General features: G+C 51.2%; 1 pseudogene; it reads left to right on the top strand.

Annotated features, from left to right (window-relative positions):
- Positions 1-2,728: 2,728 nt before the first annotated feature.
- On the top strand, positions 2,729-6,322 carry LOC100969797 (coiled-coil domain-containing protein 86-like; annotated as a pseudogene).
- Positions 6,323-7,232: the final 910 nt, after the last annotated feature.

The following is a 7,232-nucleotide window of genomic DNA, read 5'->3' as shown; positions in this document are numbered from 1 at the left end:
TATGTCATTAGAGAATTGCAAATTCAAACAATTAAAACAAAAATACTACACAGCTATTAGAAGAGATAAAATCCAAAACACTGACAACACCAAATGCTGACAAGGATGTGGAACAGCAAAGAACTCCCATTCATTGCTGCTGGGAATGGAACATGGTACAGCCCCTTTGGAAGACAACTGAGAGTTTCTTACAGAGCTCAACATACTCTTACCATACGAGCCACAATCACACCCCTTGGTATTTACCCAAATGAGTTGAAAACATATTTACACAAAAACGTGTACATGAATATTTAGAGCAGCTTTATTCATAATTATCAAAACTTGGAAGAAAACATGTTCTTCAGTAGGTGAATGGACACATAGTGACACATCCAGACAATGGAATATTATTCAGCACTACGAAGAAATGGTCTATCAAGCGACAGAAACACAGAAGGAACTTTCAATGCATATTATTAAGTGAAAGAAGCCAGTCTGTAAAGGCCACATACTGTTTTACTCCAAACGTGACATCCTGGAAAAGGCAAAACTAGGCAGCATAAGGAATTTTTAGGGTAGTGAAACATCTTGTATGACTGTAATGGTGGATACACGTCATTATGCATCTGTCAAAATCCATGAAACGTACAACCCAAGGAGTCAACCCTAACATAAAAGATGGACTTTGGTGAATGATAATGTACTCACACTGGCTCAGTAATTCGAATATGTACCACACTAACGAAAGATGTTCATAAAGAGAAAACTGTGAGGGGAGGGGTATGTGGAAACTGTACTTTCAGCTCAGTTTTTCTATAAACCTAAAACTGCTCAAAAAAGGCATATTAATGTTTTTAATATCCTAATGGAGGATCAGAGGATGGGCAAACAAAGCCTGGGCAAAACATGGCAGAAAAAGCACAAAATACAACAAAAAAATAAATCTTTTTCCAGTAAGTTGTTGTTGTTGCTCTAAGTAACTGGTGCAGTGATTCCAGCTGGTGACTAGTGATTCCAGTTGGTGACTAGCGATTCCAGCTGGTGACTGGCGATTCCAGCTGGTGACTGGCGATTCCAGGTGGTGACTGGCGATTCCAGCTGGTGACTGGCGATTCCAGGTGGTGACTGGCGATTCCAGGTGGTGACTGGCGATTCCAGGTGGTGACTGGCGATTCCAGCTGGAGACTGGCGATTCCAGCTGGTGACTGGCGATTCCAGCTGGAGACTGGCGATTCCAGCTGGTGACTGGCGATTCCAGCTGATGACTGGCGATTCCAGCTGGTGACTGGCGATTCCAGCTGGTGACTGGCGATTCCAGCTGGTGACTGGCGATTCCAGCTGGTGACTAGCGATTCCAGCTGGTGACTAGCGATTCCAGTTGGTGGCTAGTGATTCTAGTTGGTGACTGAGATTTACAGGTTGAAGGGGGGGGTCAAGTAGAAGCTGGAGGATGGTCTGAAAGAGGGAGGGGCGTTGTTCAGGCAGAAGTGGGTTGGATCCTGACTCTACCACTCACTATGCCACCTGTCAAAGAGAAACAAAACCGGGCTCCAATTACAGGGGTAAGGGAAGATTTTCGTCAGTACCAACTGTTGCACTGGGCAAGAGTCCAGCCGGAGCTGGACTGAACTTGGATTTGTAGAGGTGACTTTGAGTTTCAAAGGGAGAATGAGGCAATAAGGAAGGGGTTGGGGGGCGCTCAGTAGAGTCAGGAAGGTGACAAATTGCAAAGGGTTGGTTGAGTGCTGTTGGCCCCAGTGCTGCTCCCGGTCTGGAAACTGTCATCCTCCCAGAGGGACGGGAGACAGAGGCCTTGTCCCAGGTGCCAGCCAGAACAAACTACATCCCTTTGGCAGCATCCAGTTTTCTCAGGCAGGTAATTAAGGGGCGCCCGAGTTATCTGAGGGGTGTGGCCTCCAGCGCTGGTAACTGCTAGTGTCTGCTCAAGTCTCCATAGGCCAAGGCTGGGGCCTGATGAGAACGGGGCTCAGAGGGGCCTGGCTGGAGTCCGGTCCAGGAGGTTCTTTGTCAATAGAGCGAGTTAACCGGGCCCTGGGAGCCTCCGTCTTTCCTCCCGCATCTGTGAGGAGCAGGAGATGACGTGAGCCAGGAGCCTCCCCGCTCCACGAGCGCGGTCCTAGCGGAGGCTGGTCCCTGCCGGCTGCCTCGCCACCCTGATGGCCCCCGCCCTGGGAACCCTCCGACCTGGGAGCACCCAGGAAAGACCTCGCGTTCGCACCCGCGCGGGCCCAGGCGCGCCCCGCCGCTTTCTCCCCGGGCCCGGGAACAGGAGCCAGAGGGGCGCGGGGCTGCGGCGCAGCGGAGCCGCGGTCAGGCGGCCCAGGCGGGGCTGGAACAGTGGCCGCGGTGTCCCGGGCCCGCCGCCCGCTCCCACCCGCAGCCACATCGCGCACACGCGGGCTCTGCGGCTGCGCTTTCTGATAAAGGAGCTCGTCCGGCGCCCGGACTGCGCGCACTGGAGGCCCTGAAGGAGCGGCTCCTGGAGCGCGTCCTGCGCCGGAGTCCTGGAGGATGCCACAGATCCGGAGGCGGTGCCGGGGTCCTGTCCCAGACTCGCCTTAACGCTGCGAGGACAACGACCCCCCAGCCCGCCTCAGGCAGGAGGCGCAGTGGTCCCCTCTGCAAGCTGCAGATTCCCCACCCTGGCTCCAACTGACCACAGGTGAAACCGAGCTGGAAGCGACAAAAACGCCTTAAAAACCCGAGTTCCTGTCTCAGGGTATTGATGCCCTTTACTGATCGTAAAGCCGGCGTGGAACTTTGCAGCCTTGGCTCGGAAACGCAGCTGAGTGTCCTGGAGCAGGTGCGACCAGAGGACATTGGCAGGGGAGCAGTGCCTCCTGGTGGTCAGCGCATGCTGGCCTCAGTGACGGGAGAACCTTAAGGCTGGTGACATTCAGCAGCCAAGCAGGCAAATCAGAGGAGGCTTGGGGTGTGCAGGGCTAATGGGCAAACTGGAGCAATGGAATAATGTCTTCCCTCTCAGACAGGGAAACGTTTTAAAAATAGATAACACCAGGCCGGGTGCGGTGGCTCACACCTGTAATCCCAGCATTTTGGGAGGCCAAGGCAGGCAGATCAGATCACAAGGTCAGGAGATCGAGACCATCCTGGCTAACATGGTGAAACACCGTCTCTACTAAAAATACAAAAAATTAGCCAGGCGTGGTGGTGGGCACTTGTAGTCCCAGCTACTCGGGAGGCTGAGGCAGGAGAATGGCGTGAACCTGGGAGGCAGAGCTTGCAGTGAGCCGAGACTGGGCCACTGCACTCCAGCCTGGGCAACAGGGTGTGACTCCGTCTCAAAAAAATAAAAAATAAAAAAAAAAACACTCAGGGCTGGCGGGGTCACACGGATACTGGCACTGCCATAAACTGCCAGAGGAGAAAGGAAAGTGGGTGCTGGCCCTGGGAGAGGTTTCTTGGTTTGTTTTGTTTTGTTTTTTGGGTTTTTTTTTTTTTTTCGCAGAGGCAGAGTCTCACTATGTTGCTTAGGTTGGTCTCGAACTCCTATCCTCAAGTAATCCTCGAGCCTTGAGTTCCCAAAGTGCTGGGTTACAGGCATGAGCCACCAGGCCTGGTCCCTGAGAGCCTTTGGGAACTAGGAATCAAAAGTCGTTCTCTGGGGTGGGGCAGGGGGTGCGGTGTACGTGTGCAGGGGTTTCGAAACTTTGTGGCTTGGCCGTGGATCTCATGGCGTGAGAGTCTCACCTCAGTTTCATGGGCGAGATTGGCCCTTGTGGAGTTTGAGTCCAACCCAGAAGAAACAAGGAAGCCTGGGTCTTCCACATGTTGCAGCACGCTGGCCTGGGGTCCCCCCAAAGGTAGCCAGAGACGAGCTCAGGATCACCCAGTCTGCATCAGGGTGCAAAGGTTTGGGGGTCCCCCACAAAGGCAGCCAGAGCCAAGCCCAGGGTCCCCCGAGCATCAGCAAGATCTACACCAGGAGTCACCTCAAAGACAGCGAGAGTCTAGCTCTGAATCCCCACAATGTCAGTCAAAGCCAAGTGAGGAGGCACCACGGTGTTCTCAGGGCCAGGGAGAACCAGCCTCCGAGTGGGCCCAGGGTCCAGAGGAGCTGACCCGGGGGGTGGGGGTGGCGTGAGCACCTATACCCGGGCCCAGGATCACCAGAGCCTTACCCCAGTCAGCAGGTGCCGAGTTCAGAGCCGTCACAGCCAGTACGGGAGCTGACACCCAAGGCACCTGGCTCCCCGCCGGGGTCAGCAGGAGCCAAGCAAGCTGCCTCTGGCTGGGGAGAGGTAACAGGCGGCCATGGGGCAAAGAAGGAAAAAGGTTCTTCAGCCCAGGCTTCAGTATCCAAGAAGTCGAAGGAGGAGGAGGAGGAGTTTCCTGTAATCCAGACGGGAGGCCCAAATTGGGGTGGGTGTGGAAGGACCAAAATCTGACTTTTATAACATTTCCATTTGCCCAAAAAGAAAACTCAATGCCCGTTTGCACAGTCAGTCCCCATTCTCACCCACAGGCCCTGGTAACAACAAATGTACTGTCTATCTCTATAAATTTGTCTTTTCTGGACATTTCTTACAAGTGAACTCTTACAGGCTGGGCGCGGTGGCTCACACCTGTAATCCCAGCACTTTGAGAGGCCTAAGCAGGACGATTGTTTGAGCCTGGGAGTTTGAGACCAACCTGGACATCATAGCAAGAACCCTGTCTATACAAAAACGTAAAATAAACAAATTAGTCAGGCATGCTGGTGCACACCTGTAGTCCCAGCTTCCAGGGAGATTGAAGTGAGAGGAAGTTGAGCCAGGGAGGTTGAGGTTGCAGTGAGGCATGATTGTGCCACTACACTCGACTGGGCGACAGAGCAAAACTCCGTCTCTAAAAACAAACAAAAAACATAGTACATTCCTTGGAGGGAAGCCAATAGATTTTACAGGAGCAAGAACCTCTTTCTCATTCACCCCTCTATCCTGAGTGCCTGCCATATAGGAGCAAAATAAATAACTACAGAATGAATAAGTAAACAAGTACATGCACGCAGCACTCCACAGAGAGGCTGGCTCGCAGTCAGCATCCGTCCAGCACAACCACCATGACTGGAGCTGCCACCTGCTCTGAAGAGAGGTTCTCTTCTCTGGGTCCAAGCATCCCACCACAGGTGGGAAAGAAGAAGACTGGCCCTCTAGCCACACCGAGGTCGGCACGGCTTTTCCTGTAACTAAGCTCTAATTTCTCCTGGTGTGTTATTATTTTCTATATGGGTAAATTATGTGAATTTAAAATTGCATGCTAAAACCGCTCATAAGGCCTCACTTTGTGCACAATTTTTGAAGATAATCTGTCTCACTTCAAATTTGTTTTTAAATTACTTGCAGGAGTGATCTTAAAGATGACAGGTCTCAGGCGTGTGGACACATGGCACAACATGGCCACACGGTGGCGCCATGGAAGCAGTCAGCAAATTGTTGGCACCGTTGCTTCCTCAGTAGCTTCAATCCCAGCACCTCACTTCTGCAAGTGCTTTCCGTGGGCACACTGCTTTTTGGCGCTTATCACAGTGAGAGATGGGTATGCTTTAAGTAGCAGCGCTGGTGCCAGAGCTGAGAAACTCTAACAAGTCAATGTCTGAGAATCTGTGAGGTAGAAGACACAGGGTCGTGGAGAAAATGAAAGACGGTCTTCAAGTGGAAAGGTATGACACACACACATACACATACACACACATACACACACATATACATACACACACATACACACACATACACACACATACATACACACACATACACACATACACATACATATACACATACACACATACACATACACACACACATACACACATACATACACACATACACACACATACACATACACACACATACACACACATACACACATACACATACACACATACACATACATATACACACACAGACACACATACACACATACACATACACACAGACACACACATACATACACACACATACACAGACACACACATACACACATACACATACACACATATACACATATACATACATACACACATATACACATACATACACATACACACATACACATAGACACACACATACACACACATACACACATACACATACACACATATACATAGACACACACATACACACATACATACACACACATACACATACACACACATAGACACACACATACACATACACACACACATACGCACACATACACACACACACGTGCGCACACACACCCCCTAAGTGAAAGGTTAGTTTTGATAAATGTACATATAGAATTGTGTAGGATCTTCAGAAACACGTTGCTTCAAATAAAATGGAACCATCTTGAACCTTTGGCGCATGGTATCTGACTCTGTCCCCAGAGCCACGAAGAAGGACTCAAACCTTGTTTCCCACAGAGCCCTGGATGGTTGAGGATGGGCTCCTATCCCCAGGGGGGCCGATTTCAGGAGGAAGGAAGTCAGCCACAGGCGTGCCCTGAGTTGTGGGGATGGAATGAGGTTGGGCCGTGGGGTGCTGTCTGGGTCTTCCTCTTCCTTCATTCAGAGGGGCACCCTGAGCCCGGGCCAGCAGCTGCCCTGACCACAGGGCAGATGGCTTAACTGGCAGGCCCCCAGATTCATTCCTTGTAGCCTGCCTGCCTCCCTTCCTCCCTTCCTTTCTGCTTTCTCTCCTCTTTCTCACTGGAAGGGATTACACTGCCCCTCTAGTTCTGTCACTTGCCTTTTTCACCCAACGATAGCTCTTGGCCATCTCCCCACCTCAGTACCCAAAAACCAACCACATTCGCTCCACGGCCGTCTGGGAGTCCGCTCTGCGTAGTCTATTATGTGACCAAACCCCTCCTGGGGCTTTTTCCTCTCTCACATCAATGTGGAGGTTTTGACATTTACACACTACAACTCAGAGGCACAGAAGTTCTTTGTCCATCAATGAATGAAATTGCTGTCAACACCATCCCTCATTTCCACAGATAGTGTCAACAAACAAACTTGTGCCTACAGTTTGTTCAGCTGTTTCTAGATTAGATCGCAGCGCCTCCCAGGATAGCACGGGCTCCCTCGGGTCAACGGCTGGAGTGTCAAGGTTCCCCCCACCCTCATTGTCTCCCTGCCTCTCTGAGTGATCCCAGTCTGGACGTTGCACAGGCTCCCCGAAGTTCACTCTCCAGCACCAGGAAGGATTGAGGTCTCCTCTGTCTTTGGCCATTTCAGTGTGGCCTGTCTGACGTTCTGCCAG

The sequence above is a fragment of the Pan paniscus genome, chromosome 4 (assembly GCF_029289425.2).
Source record: "Pan paniscus chromosome 4, NHGRI_mPanPan1-v2.0_pri, whole genome shotgun sequence".
Classification (NCBI taxonomy): Eukaryota; Metazoa; Chordata; class Mammalia; order Primates; family Hominidae; genus Pan; species Pan paniscus.
This window is presented reverse-complemented; position numbering and strand designations above follow the sequence as displayed.